General features: G+C 34.8%; 1 protein-coding gene across 1 annotated transcript in view; it reads right to left on the bottom strand.

Moving 5' to 3' along the window:
• LOC106472235 (hormone receptor 4-like) overlaps positions 1-22,522 on the bottom strand; it is a 66,645-nt gene extending 44,123 nt beyond the window's left edge. Inside the window, exon 1 of the mRNA XM_013932867.2 lies at positions 22,303-22,522. The gene's annotated coding sequence lies outside the window, so the exon portion shown is untranslated. The remainder of the gene's footprint in view (positions 1-22,302) is intronic.
• Positions 22,523-23,472: the final 950 nt, after the last annotated feature.

Raw genomic sequence — 23,472 nt, 5'->3', positions numbered from 1 at the left:
AACAACTAGTATATGTTTTGATATACTATTTAATGAACATCTAGTATATGTCTGATATACATTTAATGAACATCTAGTATATGTCTGATATACATTTAATGAACATCTAGTATATGTCTGATATACATTTAATAAACAACTAGTATATGTCTGATATACATTTGATGAACAACTAGTATATGTCTGATATATGTTTAATGAACATCTAGTATATGTCTGATATACATTTAATAAACAACTAGTATATGTCTGTTAAATACCCAGTTTATGGTATATGTCTAGGATACGTATATTACATATGTAATAAAAGTCTGGTGTATCTCTAGGATATATTTAGTTTAGGATCGTTGTATCTTCTGAGTAATACAGAATTAGAAAGTTCTGGACGAGTGTAATGAATGATTATAATTTGGTTAATGTTAACTCTACCTTAGGATATTGTGTGTATTATTAGACACAAGTGAATATTGGATAAGTACCTTTTCGAAATTACTTGGAAGTGACCTCCTTACCCACTAGGTGATGTTTCTTTCACACATACATTTAACCTTACAGCACTTAAAGTATGGAAGTGTAAGTCATCTGAGATATATAAAACTTTGTATCTCTCTTTGCAAATAATGTATTTTTCTTAACCAATCTCTTTGGAACGCCCCCCAGTGGCACAGCGGTATGACTGCAAACTTACAACGCTATAATTCGGGTTTCGATACCCGTGGTGGGCAGAGCACAGATAGCTCATTGTGTAGCTTTGTGCTTAACTACAAACAAACAAAATCTTCGTAACATTGCGGGATTCATGACTCTTCTTTCTGTTACTGATATAATCTGGAGCTACTTTCAAAATTCATATCAAAAGGCAGTGAATCCAAACGGAACACGTATAGGAGGAACAAAGAACCAGAAACCTCTGTATACCAGACGGAATTCACGGACATTTAAAAAATATATATAGAAATTTGATATGCAAAACCAGAAAAGGCTAAGCTCACTATTTTACCGTAAAAGTAGTTGTCCGTAAAATAACCAGTTTATTTTTCACCTCCCTGAACATTAGCCCCTGATGAACTTTGGATAATTTTTTTTATTTGAGTTTTATGTATGTTGGGATTGGAAGTTTTTAAGAACTGGCTACTATCGCTGAGGTATAATTGTGTACATAAAGATTAACAACAGTAACGAGCTAGGGAAAGATATCAACTGCCTCAGTGGATCCCAACCGTCAAACCTTGGACGTGCTTTTAACAGTCAGCAAAATATCAAGTGAAAAAAAAAGAAATATAAGATAATGATAATTTTAAATATGTATAATATGAACATCTATTCAGAAAGAACTATAAAGTTTAATAATATGAACATCTATTCAGAAAGAACTATAAAGTTTAATAATATGAACATCTATTCAGAAAGAACTATAAAGTTTAATAATATGAACATCTATTCAGAAAGAACTATAAAGTTTAATAATATGAACATCTATTCAGAAAGAACTACATAGGGCAGTGGTTCCTGACTTTGTGGAATAAAAGTCAGCTAAAGTCACATAGAGCAGTGGTTCCTGACCTTATGGAATAAAGTGAGTTAAAGTCATATACAGAACTGGTTCCTTAACTTATTCACTTCACGGGCCAGAAAAATAGAATATTTGTTGAAACCTTAAGAAATGTTACAGTAGTATAGGCTATAAAGTTTAATAATATGAACGTCTATTCAGAAAGAACTATAAAGTTTAGTGGAATAAAATCAGCTAAAGTCACATAGGGCAGTGGTTCCTTACCTTATGGAATAAAAGTCAGTTAAAGTCATAAGGTAAGGAACCACTGCCCTATGTGACTTTAGCTGATTTTATTCCACAAGGTTAGGAACCACTGCTCTATGTGACTTTAGCTGATTTTATTCCACAAGGTCAGGAACCACTACTCTATGTGATTTTAGCTTGGGTTTTTGATTTGCACCCTGCATTTTTTTTTACACAAATGGTAAAAGAACATCAATGCATTAAAAAACGACTAGAAAAAAAAACGAAAAAAACTGTAGTTGGAAAGCATTAGAGGTAAGAAATGTTATATGATAGACGTTTGTGTCTTTATCATGCTTTTTTTTTCTCGCTACCCCAGGATGTTTGTCATCTAATACCTTAATGGACCAGGTTATACCGTTAGCCCAGATGATTTTGCACTAAAACTGTCTAAAACTTGCAATACACAGCCAAACGTCATTTCTGACCTTTTAAAATTTACTTGTACAAAAATACGACAGAACTTACCTAAAAGAACTGTGATATTCATGGTTGCAAAAAACAAAAAACAACAACAACATTAAAATCAACCATTTCAAATATCCGTAAGTGGATACAATGCAATGTTTTATAAATTAATACAGTTATAAGTACACCTTCAAACACACTTCCCCAATAACTACGAACTTAAATTCAGTTTTTCAACACATCGTAGCGGACTATAAGTAATGGATATGCTATGACAAGGTTCTGTATATGCAAAGTTTGTCAAGAAATTGATTAAAAATGTATATTTACCAATCTTACATCAAATGTCTTCGAAAGTTTTAAATATATATGTAAAAGCGCATCTGTTACACTTTTCAGAGCTACCGATGGCTCAGCAGTAAGCTTGAGGGCTTACAACACTTGGATTCTGGGTTTGATCGCTGCAATTGGCGCAGCACAGATAGCTGATTTTGCAACTTTGAGCTTAACAACAATCAAACAAATACATTGCACAGAAAATCTAACACATTAGCATCATACTTATTCTATTTTTGTTTGTTTTGTTTTATAAGTTCTGGAATGGTATAATGGGGCTGTTTGATTGCTTTCCTTACTTCATGCTTGTTTTATTTTCTAGTTTAATGGGCAAGTAGTTTCTCTTAACGTTACAGAGTTTCACTAAACATATTCGGAATTTTCAACCTGAACGAAAAATCAACTGAACGGCCACGTTAGAAAAACTAACTAGGTTTCAGGTATAGTCGCCACTAATTTTGAATTATTTACCACAGGTAAAGCAGCCAGTCAGCAGCACCAGCAGGCTTTGTTTTACTCATTGGGCCGAATAACGGTATTAACTGTCACGTTCATGACGAACTCACAGCTGAAAGTATAGAACAGGTTTAGCAGCATCAGTTCGAACCTAACACTTCTGAATTATTTACCACAGATAAAGCAGCCAGTCAGCAGCACCAGCCCCTGTAAAGGCTTTGTTTTACTCATTGGGCCAAATAACGGTATTAACTGTCACGTTCATGACGAACTCACAGCTGAAAGTATAGAACAGGTTTAGCAGCATCAGTTCGAATCTAACACTTATATTCTAACCCGACAAGCTATCCACTAAACCTCGCCTGACCCAATAAGTTTATTGTAAAGATTAAGTAATAAGTACAAACCGACTGAAATTATCTCATGTTTAGTAGGTCAAAAGTTAAAACTGTTAAATATGTGATCACGGTATTGGTCTTTCTACAATGTTGATATAAATGATCACGTGAAGTTGACAGTTCAAGTTCAGGGTGTTTATAAAAAGATGCCGCAATAACCAATTCTATATAATTAAACACTCCCTAACTATTAAGATATACAGGCACTGAATATTATTAACAATTGCTTGAACAATTGCCCCCCTGTGGCACAGCGGCCTGTCTGCGGACTTACAACGCTACAAACTGGGTTTCGATACCCGTGGTGGGCAGAGCACAGATACCCCTATGTGTAGCTTTGCGCTTAACTACAAACAAACAAACTTGAACAATTATTACGTAAAAACTATAAATGTCTTATTTCCACTAAATGAATGTCTAACGAATGCACTACTATCGTTAACACTTTTTAGATATTTACTTAACTATCACAAGTATCTCTTAGTTTGTATTCTGTATTACTCCATATTTGGTTTACTTTATAAAAAAAAATAATATATTGACGAAAGTACTACAATTCTGTTCAGTGGTTTGTTTTATACACGTTTAAATTAGTGTACAATTAACGTTGTTTTATTTTGAGCCAGATGTGTACGTCACTCCAATTACACGCTAAACGTTCCTCTTTTGATGATATCGCATGGCACTAGAAAAGTGTTAAAAATAGCACACCAGATGGAGGTTTTAAAAAAAAAACCTTTCTTTTCAAAATGTAATTAGCGTTTTCAAAAGCAGTGGTATTTTAAGCACAAATAATAAAAAAATGTCTTCTTATATTTACAGAATTATACAAAGAGCATGAGAAAGGCGTTGTTCCAGTTTACTAGCAGTTACACCACGTAAAAAAAACTGGATACACTTCGAAAAACTGGGCTTACTCATGCCCTTAATCACAATCCTTTCTCTTCGCGAAACTGGGACGAGTTCAACCACCTTCTTCAGCAGCGAATTTCCGGGTAATGAATGAAGCTTTCGGCTTTATCTCATCTCGTTCGAAAGATTATGCTAAACGAAATCCTTACCACCAGGGAAAACAACAACAACAAATGTTTCATAGGTGAGTGATCCTTGTTTTAATTTTCTAAGTAATTATATTTGTGTTTCAATGCCCATTTATTTCACGTTTTAATATACAGATAATGAATGATTATTGCGACTCATTATGATATTAATATGTTGTTATTTCACTTTATTTAAAAACCACTAATGAAACTTGAGATATATACATATCAAAACTTTTAGGCTACAATAAAACTCGTTTATGAGATTCATTGTTTTATTTTGTATATAGACAGCAGGATACGGTTCCATCAAGTTTTGTTTTATTTTACACAGTGAGCCTCTGAGTGTTCCTGTAGTGTCTATAAAAAGTCTCTGTAGCAATGAGGTCAGTGACCGACGCGACTGCCTGCTGCTGACTAGGCGATGCATGAAGGTTGTTGCACATCATATGACTCGGGACAAAGTGAGGGTGGTATGTTTTTCTTATAAATTCATCATAATGGCTTTAAATGTTTGGACCTTAAATTCGAATTCATTAAACCAATAAAAGCAAGTCCAAAATGAAACAAGTTTAGTTCTTTAAGGCAAACCTTGGGGCTAAAATCCTACTAACCTAACAAATAAGTGTTTAACTTTCACCCTCTTAAACCCGTTCATCTATTTCTGCTAGTGCGCAGTCCTACGTTACACGAGGGTTTTGTTATCTCATACTTTTATAGCTCAAAGTTCAATGACCCCAGGGTTTATGAAGCGGTAGCATCAAGTGCACTACTATGGCTCGTAAGTTTGTACTTTGTTATATGAAACTCTGAAACTTGAACCGAAACTCAACCAATCTGTTCCTAGAAAAAAAAAAAACACCTGATGGAAGCAGGCTCTTCAAAATGCATATTGTGTGGCAATGTTCCGATGCTTATACATTGAAATTTAAGTCTGTGCAACTTGTAGAAATATATTCCCGAGTTAATTTCAGTTAATATTAATGATTAACACTTGTTGTTGTTCGTAAATTGAGCGTCGTTTTAAAACGTTCTCGCTTGAAGTTACCAGTTCTTAAACATATTCAAATGACAGCAAGAGAGAAACATAAACCTCATGTAAGTCATCGACTTTGTCAAAAGCTCCCCCCCCCCAGTAGCACAGCGGTATGTCTGCGGACCTACAACGCTAGAATCCGGGTTTCGATACCAGTGGTGGGCAGAGCACAGATAGCCCTTGTGTAGCTTTGTGCATAATTAAAAAACAAAAACAAACTTTGTCAAAAACAAGATAAAAAAATAGTAAATTGTACGATTTTAATTGGAAATTCTATTATTTTTAGGGGTGGAGGGGTGGGGTGGAGTGGCTATTTAAGAAAAAGAAAATCGAATAGTATAGAATAACTGAATGACATAATTATGTTTGTTTTTACGTACTGAATATCAAACAAGTTCCCAGCTGTTTAATAAATAGTTCCAAAGATGAATTCTTTTCCTGTTTTGGTGCTCAGGTCAAGATTAATTCAAATATTTCTGAAGAATAAAACCGAAGAGTAGCGAGTGTATCTTTATTTTTTATGCGATGACCAAATCAATGTAAATACGTGGGGAGTCTTTACTACTAGGAGGAACCTCGTCATCCCAGAACACCACAATGAAATCGACACGTGTTATGGGAAAATGATCTTGTTTAGATATGTTCTGCAACCCTCGAGCTCGTCCACAATAATACACACAAAAGTTTGTTGTTTTTTTCCCCACTAAAATTAGGTCACGCTATATGACAATTAAACAGCTCAACAAGATGGACCCATGTTTACCTTGCGGAAAAATACCGTATATACAATTTTTGTTTTTCTTTAACAGACGAGTAGAAATGGAAGATAAGAAACACGGAAACTGTAATATGCAGTTGAATGCGACCACGGACTGGCCCAACCTGTTCTGCTGCGGGCTGTGGGCCAGTGGGCCTGACGTCACGCAAAGGCTGTCGCCCGCAAGCTAGGTCAATAAATGAGAGGATGATCTTAAAAGCTAGCAGTGGGTAACTAACACAGTCCTAATGGCCGGTATTCGTAGTAATTCATCCACCAACCTTGTTTATAGAGAGAGTGTTTTCTTATACCAGTTGATGAAACTCTGAAGTTCCAATTAAAGCCATTCCAACGTGTAAGAAGCATGCGTACAAAACTACAAACAAATAACAGGTGTAACTGATAATCATTGTGTCCTGAATGATCCTGACGTACTTAAATCTTTACATTTTTTGATGACAATTTATTGGTTTTAATAACCAGCATCAATGTTACTACTCACTCTCAGAAGCACGCATGGATCTTACGGCTAATTCTTAGACATTAATACAGGAAGTGAACTTTGAACTTTATGGTCAACGAACACAGATAACAAACACTAGTAAATAAGGAAGTGAACTCTGAACTACGTGGACAACGAACATAGGTAGCAAACATTGATAAATAAGAAGTGAACTTTGAACTATATGGTCAACCAGTATAAGTAGCATAGATTAATAAAAATAGGGAAGTGAACTTTGAACTACGTGGTCAACTGACATAGGTAGCAAACATTGATAAATAAGAAGTGAACTTTGAACTATATGGTCAACCAGTATAAGTAGCATACATTAATAAAAATAGGGAAGTGAACTCTGAACTACGTGGACAACGAACATAGGTAGCAAACATTGATAAATAAGAAGTGAACTTTGAACTATATGGTCAACCAGTATAAGTAGCATACATTAATAAAAATAGGGAAGTGAACTTTGAACTACGTGGTCAACTGACATAGGTTGCATGCATTAATAAATAAGTGAAACTGGTTAATTCTGCTCTTAATTTGACGTCAGAGGTGTACGTATACATGCAGAAAAACAACAACAATTAAACAATAAACTTCTCGAATATGATTTAAATGAAACAAGACTCTGAGACATTTAGCTGCTAGAACCAACTTGTTCTGAAATTATTAATATAATATTCATCAAATATGTACACAGTTGGTTGGCTGATGACTGGTATATACTCCATTAAACTTGTATAAAATGGGTTCTCTGGTTGGTTCTCTCTTCGCAACGTGTAAGATGCTCTTCAACCAACCTATAAAATAAACGAGGCGAAATTTATCAGCAATAAACTAAGAGTAAAAAAAATTAAAATATTAATTTAATTTAAACGTTTAATGAACTGTTTTGTGAGAGTATGGGAAGTGTTAATTTCAACCTTTCAATTTTCTTTTATTTACTTCCTCCACAACTCCAATTATTAGCGGATTGTGAACAACCCGTTGGCTGTTTCATCTTATTCCAGATTATCACAAGTGTATCATCAACACAACTGTGTACATTTGTTTGAAAATGTACTGACTATTCAATAGAAAGTTGCTTCTAACTCCTACTTTTAACTGGCTGTTTCATCTTATTCCAGATTATCACAAGTGTATCATCAACACAACTGTGTACATTTGTTTGAAAATGTACTGACTATTCAATAGAAAGTTGCTTCTAACTTCTACTTTTGTCTTTTGAGTTTATACACCTGTAAATCCATTATATGTGTATATATACAATGAAATATCGCTATTTATAAAAGACGCGTATAATATATTTTTCCCTTTAGTATTCTACGAGTTTTCTTGATTAACCAGGAATCTACTCATTAAGCTGGCCCGGCATGGCCAGGTGGTTAGGGCGCTTGACTCGCAATCTGAGGGTCGCGGGTTCGAATCGTCGTCCCACCAAACATGCTCGCCCTTTCAGCCGTGGGGGCGTTATAATGTTTCGGTCAATCCTACTATTTGTTGGTAAAAGAGTGGCCCAACAGTTGGCGGTGGGTGGTGATGACTAGCTGCCTTCCCTCTATTCTTTTACTACTAAATTAGGGACGTCTAACGCAGATAGCCCTCGTGTAGCTTTGCGCGAAGTTCAAACCACTACTCAGTAAGCTAATCTTGACAAAGTTTTTTTCTGCCTTAGAAATTACAAGCACATCACAACATTTTTTTTTCTGCTTTAAAGCTGTACTTTTGGCAAGATAGTTGTAATTAAACACTCAGTCTTGAACAATAGAGCTTAACTTTAAAAAAAAATATTAAAGAGAGAGAGAGCGTTAAATATTACATAAAATAAAAACCTTACCTTTAGAAACAGAAGTGACGAAAAACGCTGTTCCAGATTTATGAATTTAATGACTATTCTTTTTAAAGTGATATAAACAGCGACCAGTACCCACTCTAAAAAAACCGGCTCTGCGTGAGTTGTCCTTTCACGAAGTTTAATGCATTTTTTTAATCCACCGTGACACAATTAACGTTTAATGTGAATGCTTTTTTGTGTCGCCCCCTTTCTTTAAAACTACTTCTAAAAGTGCTAGATGTAGAGTTCAAAAGATATCAACCCAAACGAAAGTCGAGCCCAAGAACTAAGTTGCGATGGTTTCCATTGAAGCAACTGCTGCGTAGTGAGCTACACTGTGAGTTGTGATCGGTCATTGACCTCGGCTGTGCTGGGAAGCGCATGTACAGATGTGCATAAAACCTTGGATATAGAAAAAAAAAAAAACCTTGCCCCGATAATTCGAAAATAACTGACTGTATCAACAACAGAAGGATTCTCTGGGTGCTCTCCAGAGGAGACAACACAATAATTTCAAACAACCTTAAACATGTTAAAAGATCAACCCATAACCTGAATTCCACACAATGACTGAATCGATCAGGTAGTTAGGCCTAATAAGCATTGTTATTTCTTACCATGAAAGGTTCAGGTCACCAGTAGTATCCACAGATGAATGACAAAAAAAAAGTCAATTTTTTATGAGAACTTAGCCAACTCAACAAAATTACAAACTGTATATGTGCTTGTATAATTTAGAATATAAAAACACGATTGCAGATCTAATGACTTTTGAGATTACCCATGTTCAACTTCACCATAAAACAACCTTATCTGTTGTACAAATACCAACATATGAAATCACCTTACTTGTTGTTAGGTGCTATCGACGTGTGTTACGCCACAGCGTCACTTCGATGCAAATGGACAAAGGTTATCTGTTCGTGAATAAACCCAAACTTATTCCTTATAATATTACTTTTATCTGATCTTATTCGTTTTAATATTACATATACATTTTTTTTATATTTACATATCTAACAAAGTTTTTAACTTGCCTGGAACTAGCTGGGATATAGTATTTGTGGTATATATGCTAACTTGTCACCACATTCAAATATAAGCTGGGATATAGTACTTGTGGTATATATGCTAACTTGTCACCACATTCAAATATAAGCTGGGATATAGTACTTGTGGTATATATGCTAACTTGTCACCACATTCAAATATAAGCTGGGATATAGTACTTGTGGTATATATATGCTAATTTGTCACCACATTCAAATATAAGCTGGGATATAGTACTTGTGGTATATATGCTAACTTGTCACCACAACTGGGATATAGTATAAACAGTGAATATATAAATCCACAGAGGAGTTTCTTTTTCTGTTTCATTACCCCACTTTTTTTCTTTTTAGAAATTTCGCGCATATCCATCCCTTTTTTTAACATGGCCTACAGGGAAGGTAGCTAGTAAACAGCATCAACCGTCAACCCTTGGACTACTCTTATCAGACCGAATATTGGGGTTTGAACTCAACTCTTATAACGCACCCAAGGCCCAAATGTGCGTTTTTGTGGCAACTAGATGCCAACCGTGAATCACGAATCGAGCTTATTAGCCACTGAGCCACTCCTGGTCCTTGTTTTTCATTGTGAATAAGATCATAATAAGATCATTGTGAATAAGATCATAATAAGATCATTGTGAATAAGATCATTGTGAATAAGATCATTGTGAATAAGATCATAATAAGATCATTGTAAATAAGATCATAATAAGATCATTGTGAATAAGATCATAATAGTTAGAGGGCGAAGTTTAGTTGTAATTAACATTAAAATTAAACTTCCTTGTCGGGAAAAATCATGTCGTTTTTGCATACTTATGTGTCTGTCTGATTAGTGTTTCTTTTTCTTAAAGTTAGGAACTTCAATTATAACACGATGCGATTCATCATAATAGAACCCATTGTTCATCATTTACAAAGAGAATTCAGTACATTTGTTGAAGCCTCAACATGTTATGTACTAGCAGATAATTAGTATTAAATCCCAAATCTCCCGCCATTTTCAAGACTCTAACGGTGTGCGGGAATTATGTTAAAATTGTCTACACGTGTTCCTGGTGTTATGACTACAAAAATTCATGGGACCAACGGAGTGCACTGCTTGATCTAATACTTCACAAAATCAGAAATAAATTATAATAAAATTGTTAACATATTTTCCGGACACCCCCCTGTAATTTTGAACGAGATGTCAGACATCTTACTTTTGCAATCATATTGAACACAAGATGTAGATTCTTTCAAACGTTTAATTGACCTTGTAACACAGTCTATACGGGCATGCAATAATTTATTTCCTCTGGTTCATACAGTTACAACATATTTGACGCCGATTCTCAGTAAGTTATATTGGTCAGTTATTAATGTTGGTTCTTTCCCAAACGTCAGATTATGAACCTTATCACAGCAAATATTAACGTTTACCGCAAGCTTAAAGAAATATTCTAAAGTTTATTGCCACGGGCATAAGCCTATTGAAGTGATTAAACAATTAAGAATTTATTCAATGACCTTCATTCTCCAGTATTTGACGCTTACCTATGTGACGTACACTCCCCCCCCCATGTTCTATCAATGCTTAAAACTGCAAGGGATCATTATTTCAAAACATAGTCCACAATGCCTCAAATGAACAACACCTTTTTCAGTGTTGCTCTTGCGGGTTTAAGCTGACAAATCTAGCTTACAAATAAGAAAGAAAAGACATTCTGGCACAAAGCTAACAACTACTCATGTGCTCAACTTAATATACTTATCTTAGGTCAACTATAAATTAAGAACGTTTTCTCAGTAGCCTTAAGAAGAGAGTGATTTATCAGAAAATTGTAAATTTTGGACAGTTTTCAGTGTGACGTCATGCATTACAAACGCGCAATCTGGCTATTGTTATTATGACTGTAACAAAATATAACAATAAATAACCAAGCGAGAATGAGGCACGGAGATATAAAGAACTATATATATACATAAATAATTATATTTAAATTTGTATAGAAGGGATAGATATATAATACCAAAAGTAATTTAGTTTGTTTTTTTTTCATATATTTCTGCAGGCAGTGAATTTCCGGTTTCATATCGCAGTAAATCAATCCGAACAGCCCTAAACAGAAATAGAATATAACCAATGTGCATACTTAGTCCATATTTCTAAACTTACATGTACTGGAATACTTCAAAAGTCAACTGTGGAGAAAAATTAATTCAAAGCAATTACATCGTAAACCTGCACGTTGTAGTACTGCGTATTATAAATACATAAAATATGCTTTAAAATACTATCTAGGAAAGATTTTTCAGATTTTAAGAATTTTTTTTCTGTGGTCCTTATTCTTCTGTTATTTTTTTTGTCTTTCTTTTTATCTGACAATATAATAAATACTATTTAACTTGTGAGCCGCGTTCGTAGAACGTTTACGTTCCTGACTGTTAAATATATATGTTATTTATTTGTTTGTTGTAACGAAAAGTTCCACAATAGGCTATCTGCGCTCTGTCCACTACGAAACCCGGATTTTAGCATTTTAAGTCCGTAACTTACCGCTGACCCAGTGGGACACACACATATATAAATATAAAGGTAAAATGTGTAATATAAAACTGGAAATCACATTTTATACTGCACGGCAACTCATTATTTAACATCAATTTTCTCGTGGAAATAAATATGTTGGCTGTCGTTTCTAGCGGAAACTTATACAATGGACTATCTGCTGTCTGACCACTGCAGGGATTCGATTCCCGGAATTTAGCATTGTAAGTCCAGGAACTTACCACCGACCAACCAGCGAACATATGTATATGTGGTAATCTCGATTTAGAACTTGTCAGACTCGTAATTCAAAAATTATATAGTAGTCTTTTGTTCAGTATCTTCAAACTATATATATATCTTTTTTGGACAATATTTTTCTAAGGTGTGGACATTATTTTGTTATTCCAAAATTACTCTTTCTTAAACGGAACCCTACTAACCATCACAAATAAAAATTATTACCAAAATTACTATGTTACTTTTTAAAAATGTAAATGTATAGGCTGATGGAATGTGAAAAAAAATCAAACCTCTACATAAGCTTGGAACATCTATTATATACTGTTTAACGATAATCGGAAGATTTATGGTTGTGATAAAACAACAACAACAACAAGAAACTGGGTTTTGATATCCATGTTAAATATTTACTGAGCAAAACTTTCATCTCTCTCTCTCTTGGAGTAGTCTTCACGCTAACAAATATTGAACATGAAGACATTCAAACCCGATTGGCTAATTTACTCAGCATAAGTGTACCCACGTTACGAACTTGAAACTGTATATGTTTGTGTAATGTAACAGAATACTTTATAGTTTGTTTGTTCAGTAATTCGATATTTTTTGTCCCGGTAGTTTTAATGAATGAGCTCCAAGTAAACATGTACCATTTTAATTAATAGATTTTTATGTAGATTTTCCGCCAGTTTTGCCTCGTATAGTACCAGTTTCGACTAATCGTGAAAAACATTGCTTACAGAGCATTAACAACAACTAAGTCATTATTAAAAAAACGCTTACCCATTTGCATGCGATAACAACAACAACTGGAATTTTAACGAACATGAACATTTGTTTTTGCTGGTAAGACGTAAGTTCGCAAATTGGAAATGTACTATCATATTCAAGACTACAACTTTTTTACGAAACGTTAATGTTTGCTTTCGTTATTAAACATAAACACCTAATTTATGGATTAAAAACCCTATAGGTTTGTATTCATTTCTATCAAGACTTCTTGAACCTGCGTGTTTTTCTAACATCGTGAATAATTTATGGATTATCGTCTTATGAGCCCCCAGTAGCACAGCGGCAGGTCTGTGGACTTACAGCGTTAGAATCCGGGTTGCGATACAAGTGGTGGGCAGAGCACACATAGCCCATTGTGTGGCTTTGTGCTTAACTACAAATACAAAAAACCGTCTTATGAAGAACATAATTCACCTGAATTTTTTTATTACAGTTATAATGACTCTAAAACATTTCTAGACATAATTCACCTGAAACTTTTGTTTGCTGTTAAAATGACTCTAAAACATTTCTAAACATAATTCACCTGAAAATTTTGCTTGCTGTTATAATGACTCTAAAACATTTCTAAACATAATTCACCTGAAACTTTTGCTTGCTGTTAAAATGACTCTAAAACATTTCTAAACATAATTCACCTGAAAATTTTGCTTGCTGTTATAATGACTCTAAAACATTTCTAAACATAATTCACCTGAAAATTTTGCTTGCTGTTATAATGACTCTAAAACATTTCTAGACATAATTCACCTGAAACTTTTGCTTGGTGTTATAATGACTCTAAAACATTTCTAGACATAATTCACCTGAAACTTTTGCTTGGTGTTATAATGACTCTAAAACATTTCTAGACATAATTCACCTGAAACTTTTGTTTGCTGTTATAATGACTCTAAAACATTTCTAAACATAATTCACCTGAAACTTTTGCTTGGTGTTATAATGACTCTAAAACATTTCTAAATATGTATATATATATTATTAAAACTGTGCACAAGCATACGCGCAAGTGAAAACTGTTAATTTAGCCCATTTTACAGAAACAAACCTTTGTTATCGAATCTTTCTATTCATGCAACATTTTATCTTCCGTGTTTTATAGCAGATCCATTTACCGTTCACACCTTGTTAACCAAAGAAAATATTTTATTCCTTATGATGACAAAAACCTTGTCGAAACGTTGTACATTTGCTGTTATGTTAAACTTATATTAAAGTTTTTCTTTATTACCCATTCAAGCCGTCTCCAACCATTATTTTATTCCTAGGTTTTCGTTAAATGCGTATGTATTCAGTGTTATATAGCGATTCTCAGCATTTTAAGTTGTTTTTTTTTCAATAACTACTGATCAAAGCGAACTATCCACATAGATCAGAAGATAAAAATTAAAGTAGTAAATAGCGTATGTATTTTTATATATATTGGTTCAATCTCAGTTCTTTGTCTTTGTTATTTAGAAAGGCAGTTCGATGCGGCGTGAGTCAATATTGCTGCTCACATTTTAATTTTTATTAACTTAAAGCACATAGTTATCCCTCGTTTTTTTATCATATACACCACCACCACCCCGTGGCTCAGCGGTAAGCCTATGTACTTATAACATTAAGTAAAAATCGGGTTTTGATACGGAGACGGACACGATTGCTGATCAGGTGTGTTCAATACATGCTTTTAATGATACTGCCATCATTTTTACGCGGTGGCCTGAAACTCTAGCTTTAGTCTATTATTTCAATTTTTCAGTTCGTTTTCGTCAAATCCAACTTTGATACTACGTATTTGATTAACGTTAAATCTGTCAGCTTGATAATGTACAGTAATTTTTAATGCTTGCCTGACTCGTGAGATAATATTAGAATTACGGCCGACAATATCGTTAACAGCGATGACACTTAACTAATGAAACAATGCATTTTAATGTTAATTAGTAGGAACAGTATATTTACTTATCCATACTCATTAATGTGTTGATTTTTATTTTTAATCCAGGTAGGTAATTTGCTCGGACGTTAACTTTAATTACACGAGTTTCAGGATATTTTGATATGATGTCAGGCTACTAAGATTTACCCCCTTTTCAAGGAGTAAATTTTTGAAAGTTGTCTAATGAGTTGCTTAAACCTAGAACTACTGTATGAGCTCTGACCTTATACCAGAAAGCCACGAGATATTGGATGTTAAGGTTTCATTACTCTTTACCTCTTCTAACATGAACTGGTTAAAATGGAAATGTCCTAGAATTTCTGTATGAGCTCTGACCTTATACCAGAAAGCCACGAGATATTGGATGTTAAGGTTTCATTACTCTTTACCTCTTCTAACATGAACTGGTTAAAATGGAAATGTCCTAGAACTTCTGTATGCGCTCTGACCTTATACCAGAAAGCCACGAGATATTAGATGTTAAGGTTTCATTACTCTTTACCTCTTCTAACATGAACTGGTTAAAATGGAAATGTCCTAGAACTTCTGTATGAGCTCTGACCTTATACCAGAAAGCCACGAGATATTGGATGTTAAGGTTTCATTACTCTTTACCTCCTCTAACATGAACTGGTGAAAATGGAAATGTCCTCAATTCATGACCTACTTAGAACAAATGCGGGACGTAAACAAAAACATAGTTTCCCGTATGAAGGTATATTCTATTGTTTACAGATGTTGATTTTGTGAAAGGTTACCTGTTTTTAATTCAACATATTATATGTTTTAAGAAGAAACACATACACCTACACAGAAGAAAAACTTATTTCCACAACAAATCATAAACCCCGTGCTAATAAATATGCGTACATTATGTTGTATCCCGTCCTTGTAACACAAGACAGTGGTATTAGGAGGCATCACTCAAGGCTGTTTAGGGCAGTAATTATTTAAGTTTGTTTTTTGTTTGTTGAATTTTCGCGCAAAGCTATTCGAGGGCTATCTGCAATAGCCATCCCTATTTTTGAAATGCCCCCCCCCCAGTGGCACAGCAGTATGTCTGCGGACGTACAACGCTATAAACTGGGTTTCGATACCCGTGGTGGGCAGAGCACAGATAGCCCATTGTGCAGCCTTGTGCTTCACTACAAACAACAACAACTTTTGAAATGATTGATTAGAGGAGAGGCAACTAGTCAACAGTACTCATTGCCAACTCTATGGCTACTCTTTACCAACTAATAGTTAGATTGACTGTCATATTACGACGACCCCACGGCTGAGATGGCGAGCGTGTTCGGTGAAGAGTTTCAATCCCGCGACCCGCAGATTGTGAGTCCGACGCCCTAATCACAGAGATATACGTGATGTATTTCAGAGAAATTTTGTGTAAATAACTTTCCTAACGACAGTGGCGTATATACCATGTCATACGGTTTATAGCAATATATATAACATACCATTTCATAGGCTTTATAGCAAATATATATATATATATATATATATATTGTTGCGTCATCGAGGTCACGTGACTGGTGTGACGCCACCTATTTTCTAGAACTATCCCGTACCTTGGCGAATGCTCTAGTATTTACTAGATATAGGGTAGTCTGGTATATAAAAGAGGGTGACAACGTGACGGGAAGGGGAATGTAATGTGTGTGTAGACAGAGTAATTGATCTGCAGAGTGAGACGTATTGTTGAAGTTAACGTTCGTTGATATAGCGTTTGTTATAGAGCGATTGTTGGAAATAAGTGTATCGTAAAGTTGTATTCGGAAAGAATAAATCAGTTTTATTAAGTAAGGACTTGTGTCGCTAAAGTTTCGTCGGAACGAAGTTACGGAAAGTTAATTAACAAACGGAGACGTAACAATATATAAAATATAACATGTCATAGGCTTTATAGCAAAAAATAATAATAATAATAATAAAAATTTAGTCTTGTTTACTGCTCTTTATTGACATTTCACCAGACCAATGAGTAAATACGTGTAATTAACAAGCCTTAGTTAAAATGCCCGTCTTCGGTATTTCATGAAAGCAAAATCATACACAATTTTAACCATTTTTAATGTGTGTGTTTATATGCAGAAGGTGTGATGAGCCATGGATGCCCGGAGTACAGTAAAACAATATTTTTGTACCTTACTCAGGGTTTCCATGGCTCCTGGGCCGCGTCGCAATGCTACGGTTGCTAGTGTAGTATGTACGTCATTGCCAAACGTAAAAAAAAAAGAGTAACGCGTGTGTATTGTATACGAATTAGCGTCGGTTGGTTCGGTTGTTGTTAAGTTAAAGCTACACGATGGGCTATCTGTGTTCTGCTTACCACAGGTATCGAAACGAGATTTTTAGCGTCGTAAGCCTGCAAGACTTACCGCAGAGTCACTAAGAGACTTGGTTTATAAGATCTAACAAACCTTCACATAAAACACCTGCCAATAAAATACATAATTAAAATATTACGGACCCAGATCTGAATAAGACGATCCTTCTTCATATAGCATGGCAGATATCATTAGAGCTACAAAATGTACCGATTCTTACGCTGTACCTATAAATACAGGTGTATCTTGTCTTTAATGTTCATCCAAAGATTTATAACACATTTTGCAACTTTTGCGGTCATTGTTATTTTATTCCGAAACGTTGGCGGCCATTGTTATTTTAATGATGCAATTTTATTGAATATTTATCAATTCTTTACATCTGAACGTATCCTTCCACAGACTCCAGCTCTTTCGAGAGAAATCATGTGTCATTAAATATATTTAAAAGTTTGTTTGTTTGTAAATTAAGCACAAAGCTACACAATGGGCTATCTGTGCTCTGCTCACCACGGGTATCGAAACCCGGATTATAGCGTTGTAAGTCCGCAGACATACCACTGGGGGGGCATATTTAAAAGACAGTAGCAGCGAATAAAAGTTTGGAGACGGCTTGACTTGGTAATAAAAAAAACAAACTTTACTACGAATGTACGACGTTTCGATAAGATTTTGTCATCCTCAGGTGTTCCTCGTTATCTAGTTTTAATTCATCATAGTGAATATGTTCCTTAATACCGTTATCAAACTATTTCAATTTCAATAAAGTAGAGCGCGAACAACAAAACTGAAACGCATGGTGGCCACATAATTCAATTTTGGTTTTACCCACGCTCTGTTGGACACCTACAATGGTTTTAGTTTCGATTCCCTTGCAACTGCGCCACATATTTTTCCTAGTTTAGGGAAACAATTGAAGAAAAGGTCTACAACTTACGAAAACTAACTAACGAAGACAGTCGGCAGCTAAGAAAAAAACACACGAAGGAACAACGTATTTGTGAGAGTAATAACTTTACCACAGAATATTATATTATAATTTGTGGATTATATTTTGTAGATACTTAACATTTAAACTTTATATCATTGCGATATATTCACGAACGTAGTAACGTGTATAATGTCGAGGTGGGGTCGTTAGCCTTTACTGCGTCGTGCACATCGCGCTGACCTATTTGGCTTGTTGCCAACCGTCTAACGGGTAAAAAGGATTTCATTTCACTACCGACTTGAATGCCAACATCAGCGTTGCGTCATAGATGTTTGTATAGTCACATTAAAAAAAATCACACCTTATTTAAATTGTAAACCACTTAACTGACTGACCCAAAACCTGTATCATATGATAAGATACAACGTATTCTGCATGTCCATATGAAGACACTCTAGAATGTACAAATATATGCTGATACCCAGTACCAACTTGTATTTATTTTAATCTAATCACGGTCCGAAACCAACAGCAATCGAGTTTCCATTCTAATAATAGTTAATATCTAAAGTTAGTTTTATGTTCTTTTTTTAGTATTACTAACTGAACAACTCTTCACGTGCTACCCAGAAGGAAGGGTGAGAAATTACTTTAAATAGACAATGCGTGAAAATAACACACAATAAACAAAACTGGTTAGAAGTTTGTCAAAAGCAGAACTACGGTAACGTAGCGAAGCAATTTAGACGTTATAAAAATTATAGCGAAAAATATCTAATATTAAAAACAATGTTTTGTGTGGGAATAAATAACTGTAGTACCACAATTACAGCCATTGATACTAGGTGATTATAGTACCACAATTACAGCAACTGATACTGGGTGATTATAGTACCACAATTACTGCAACTGATACTGGGTGATTATATACTTAATGAACAAAACACCATATTTAAAATAACTGTAGTACCACAATTACAGCAATTGATACTGGGTGATTATTGTACCACAATTACAGCAATTGATACTGGGTGATTATAGTACCACAATTACAGCAATTGATACTGGGTGATTATAGTACCACAATTACAGCAATTGATACTGGGTGATTATAGTACCACAATTACTGCAACTGATACTGGGTGATTATATACTTAATGAACAAAACATCATATTTAAAATAACTGTAGTACCACAATTACAGCAATTGATACTGGGTGATTATAGTACCACAATTACATCAATTGATACTGGGTGATTATAGTACCACAATTACAGCAACTGATACTGGGTGATTACAGTACCACAATTACAGCAATTGATACTGGGTGATTATAGTACCACAATTACAGCAATTGATACTGGGTGATTATATACTTAATGAACAAAACACCATATTTAAAATAGTGACATCTTGAAAACTACTGATCCAAAAGAAACTAAATTTTTCCAGGGGCGTATTGAGAATCGTAGGTTTTATTTAGGAAAGCCTGGACATGATATGCTTTTTTTTCAAAACCATATTCCATACTGCATAATCGTAGTAAAAAAATTGGGTAAAAAATTTTATACCAGAAGAAAATGGTAAATGATAGACAGATGTTTTCAATGTTCAAAAATTTTCAGGATACCCGTCCTCTTGTAACTGTATGACGTATCATACTGCAGGATACCCGTCCTCTTGTAACTGTATGACGTATCATACTGCAGGATACCCTCCTCTTGTAACTGTATGACGTATCATACTGCAGGATACCCTCCTCTTGTAACTATATGACGTATCATACTGCATAGTTAAACTTTTTTTTTTTTGCAAGCTAGAATTATTTTTACTTATCTTCTACTATCTTTCAACAATACGAGATTAGTCACTTTGTTTTAAAAAAAGGCGTGTCGATGTGCAGGGTATTGCGAAGATAGATAAACACTGTCTAATATCTGATGATGCTTGTAGTAGTTTCATCAACTTGCTGACTGTGAGCGGTGGAAAGCATACTGTACATCTTCTGTGATAAAACGATCTTCCAGACTTTCCTGATAAAAATGTAATTTTCAATGATGGAGTTTAGTTCTCCTAGAACAAGCACTTTTTAAGATATAAAATAAAATATGAGATTTTCTTTATAAGCATCCTGCATATCATTTGTATGTTATGATGATGAAAAGCCCCGAAAAGACAAACCACACAGTTATATTTCAAACATGGACACAGCGGTGTGATAAGTGTACATCAGTAACATGTGTGACATGTTATTCAAGACTTTTAATGTGTTCACAGTCAAAGTTCAGCATAATTATAGGCGTATTTCTGTAAGTATTGGTGATGTATAACTCAAGACTTTTAAAGTACTCAAAGTCGATCTGCAACAAAGTGGTATGTGTAATTCTGTAAACATTGGTGACGTATAACTCAAGACTTTTAAAGTACTCAATGTCGATCTGCAACAAAGTGGTAGGTGTAATTCTGTAAACATTTGTGATGTATAACTCAAGACTTTTAAAGTACTTAAAGTCGAGCTGCAACAAAGTGGTAGGTGTAATTCTGTAAACATTGGTGATGTATGACTCAAGACTTTTAAAGTACTTAAAGTTGAGCTTCAACAAAATAGTAGGTGTAATTCTGTAAACATTGGTGATGTATGACTCAAGACTTTTAAAGTACTCAAAGTCGAGCTGCAACAAAGTGGTAGGTGTAACTCTGTAAACATTTGTGGTGTATAGCTCAAGGCTTTTAAAGTACTCAAAGTCGAGCTTTAACAAAATAGTAGGTGTAATTCTGTAAAAATTTGTGATGTATAACTCAAGCTATTTTACTTACTACATGAAAGAAACTGAATATCAACTTATTCTAAAGGTAGAATAAATATCTTGAAATCGTGATTTATAAAATCCTATATCATTATCACCCTTTCGCAAATTAACTTCGAGCGTATTCTTTAATATTTATATGATTAATGTGTTATTGAAAATCTTACATGAAATACATATACATAGTATAACCAGATAGTAATTATTACCGTGCATATACCATATTGCCCCTAATTAACGCCCCCGGTATTTTTTATAAAGCTTACTTTTTGTGACAGCAATAGTAATCCAACATATAATCTACTTTTATTACCGTGATTTTTAATTTAAAAAAAAAGAGAAGAAAAAACAAACACACACACTTATTGGCATTGAAATCAACAAATCACATGTGAAAAAATAGAATCTGGATCTGCACAAATGCTATAATGAGCGCCCCCTTTGCAGTTTGCAATGCCATCGGGGCAATACGGTAGCCAGTTTACATACGTTAAGAGCCTTTTTTGTGTGCAAACATCGATGTGAATTTTTCAAATGAATATTTAATACTCGTTTCAGTATTTGTATTTTTCAGTCTTATAATGTACCCACAGCTTAAAAAGCGAGGAATATTTTATTGTATTACATGAATTTGAAACCGGCTCGCCAACTCCGAAATCCTGAGCTCTAACCACAGGGCTAACCTTCTCCCACCCGTTCCTCTGAGCACCCCCCCCCCCTTATAGAATGTTGTTTTATAAGTGTTATGAGTTTCTTTGAATAAATAATCAGACATTTTGAAGTTGAATGTCAGCCGTATTAACATGTTACAACTTTTCAGTTTCTGTTCTTTACCTAAAACTAACAAAGTGTCCCTGAAGTTAACGGGCTGAATTCTGTCATTCCACATAACACTGTTCTGGTAGAATACTAATAATAAGTTGTTAACATTGTATCTGCAAACAATCTCTTTTGTAACTTACCTTTCGCTCCCGATGGCTTAGCGATAAGTCTGAGAGTTTATAACGCTAAAAATCGGGTTTCGGGTTTCCGACCCGCGGTGAAAAGAGCCCAGTCAATTGTGTAGCTTTGCGCTTAACAACAAACAAACTTACCTTTCACCTGTCACAAGTTCAACTTACCTCTCACCTGTCACAAGTTCACTCCCACGAATTGTAGAACATGTTACTTTAACTTCCGTGAGGCCAACCACACAAATATTAGTTACTTAAAAGATAGCAGCAGTCAAGTTATTCTGTAGAACGCCGTTCTGTAAGGTTTGGTTTTTCTTTTTTTTCCTCAAGGATAATTTTGTTTCGTGGAAAACCACCATACGAGAAGTGCTGGCGTTGGTCGAAGTTGAAAATACAGAGCAAACGTACACATGTCGAAGAGAAGCAGATACGGTGTGTTTTATCACACGAAGTGGGTATAAAATGAAAGTTGCAACCCGCTTTCATAAAAGCAACACTATTCGACCTACTGGAGCCTGTGGTGTACATATTTGTGCCAAGGTCACGGTGGTTTCCAAGTGGGCGGAGTGATCTGTTTGGTGATCGTGAGGCAACGATGTTTCCGCTCAAACAGTAAGCGGAACCCAGTTTTCAAATAATTTAAGATTCGGACCTTGCCATTTGAAAGCAGCTAGATACGACTGATAATATCGTATATTGATTAGGTCAGTAGGAAACATGATTTACAACGACGGTTCAAAGCTATCGTAAAACAATATTTCTGTAAAAAATAATTAAATCTTTCTGTGTAACATTTATTAAAAGATATGGAAATATGAGTTTCAAATACTTCACTACTCGTTCCTAAAATACCATAAAAAGAACAAGAAAAATAAAAGAAATAAGACGATGAATCAGTAAATAAACTGTAAATGTAAAAACTTTAACGTAACACGATTATCTGGAAAAAAACACGTACACTTTCTTTCTGTTTTCGCTGCTGACCCAATTTATATTGAAGCCAATGTCCAGACACACACACCTTGACCTCGGTCTCGCTGACCATGCATTGTATTGTTTTTCAACGTGGAGTAATCTACAGATAATCATAAGGTATGTGGAAACTCGTATAGGAAGTTCTAAGATACTGGTGTCTGTGTCCGTCACAAGCTCTCACCCTGGCTTTGTTGACCACCAAAGCATGAATATTCTTCGTGGAATAATTTGTATGATTCAGGGTCACGATAAGGTGTCGAATAAAAATTCTAAGAACCCGTGAGTGAAAGCTGAGGAGAATGTGTCGACCATACTACACCTGCCATATTCAGTACTGACGAGGCATTTCGCCCATTACCACGA

Source organism: Limulus polyphemus, unplaced genomic scaffold (assembly GCF_000517525.1).
Source record: "Limulus polyphemus unplaced genomic scaffold, Limulus_polyphemus-2.1.2 Scaffold118, whole genome shotgun sequence".
NCBI lineage: Eukaryota > Metazoa > Arthropoda > Merostomata > Xiphosura > Limulidae > Limulus > Limulus polyphemus.
The sequence above is the reverse complement of the archived record's forward strand: the minus strand, read 5'-3'. Positions and strand labels throughout refer to the sequence as shown.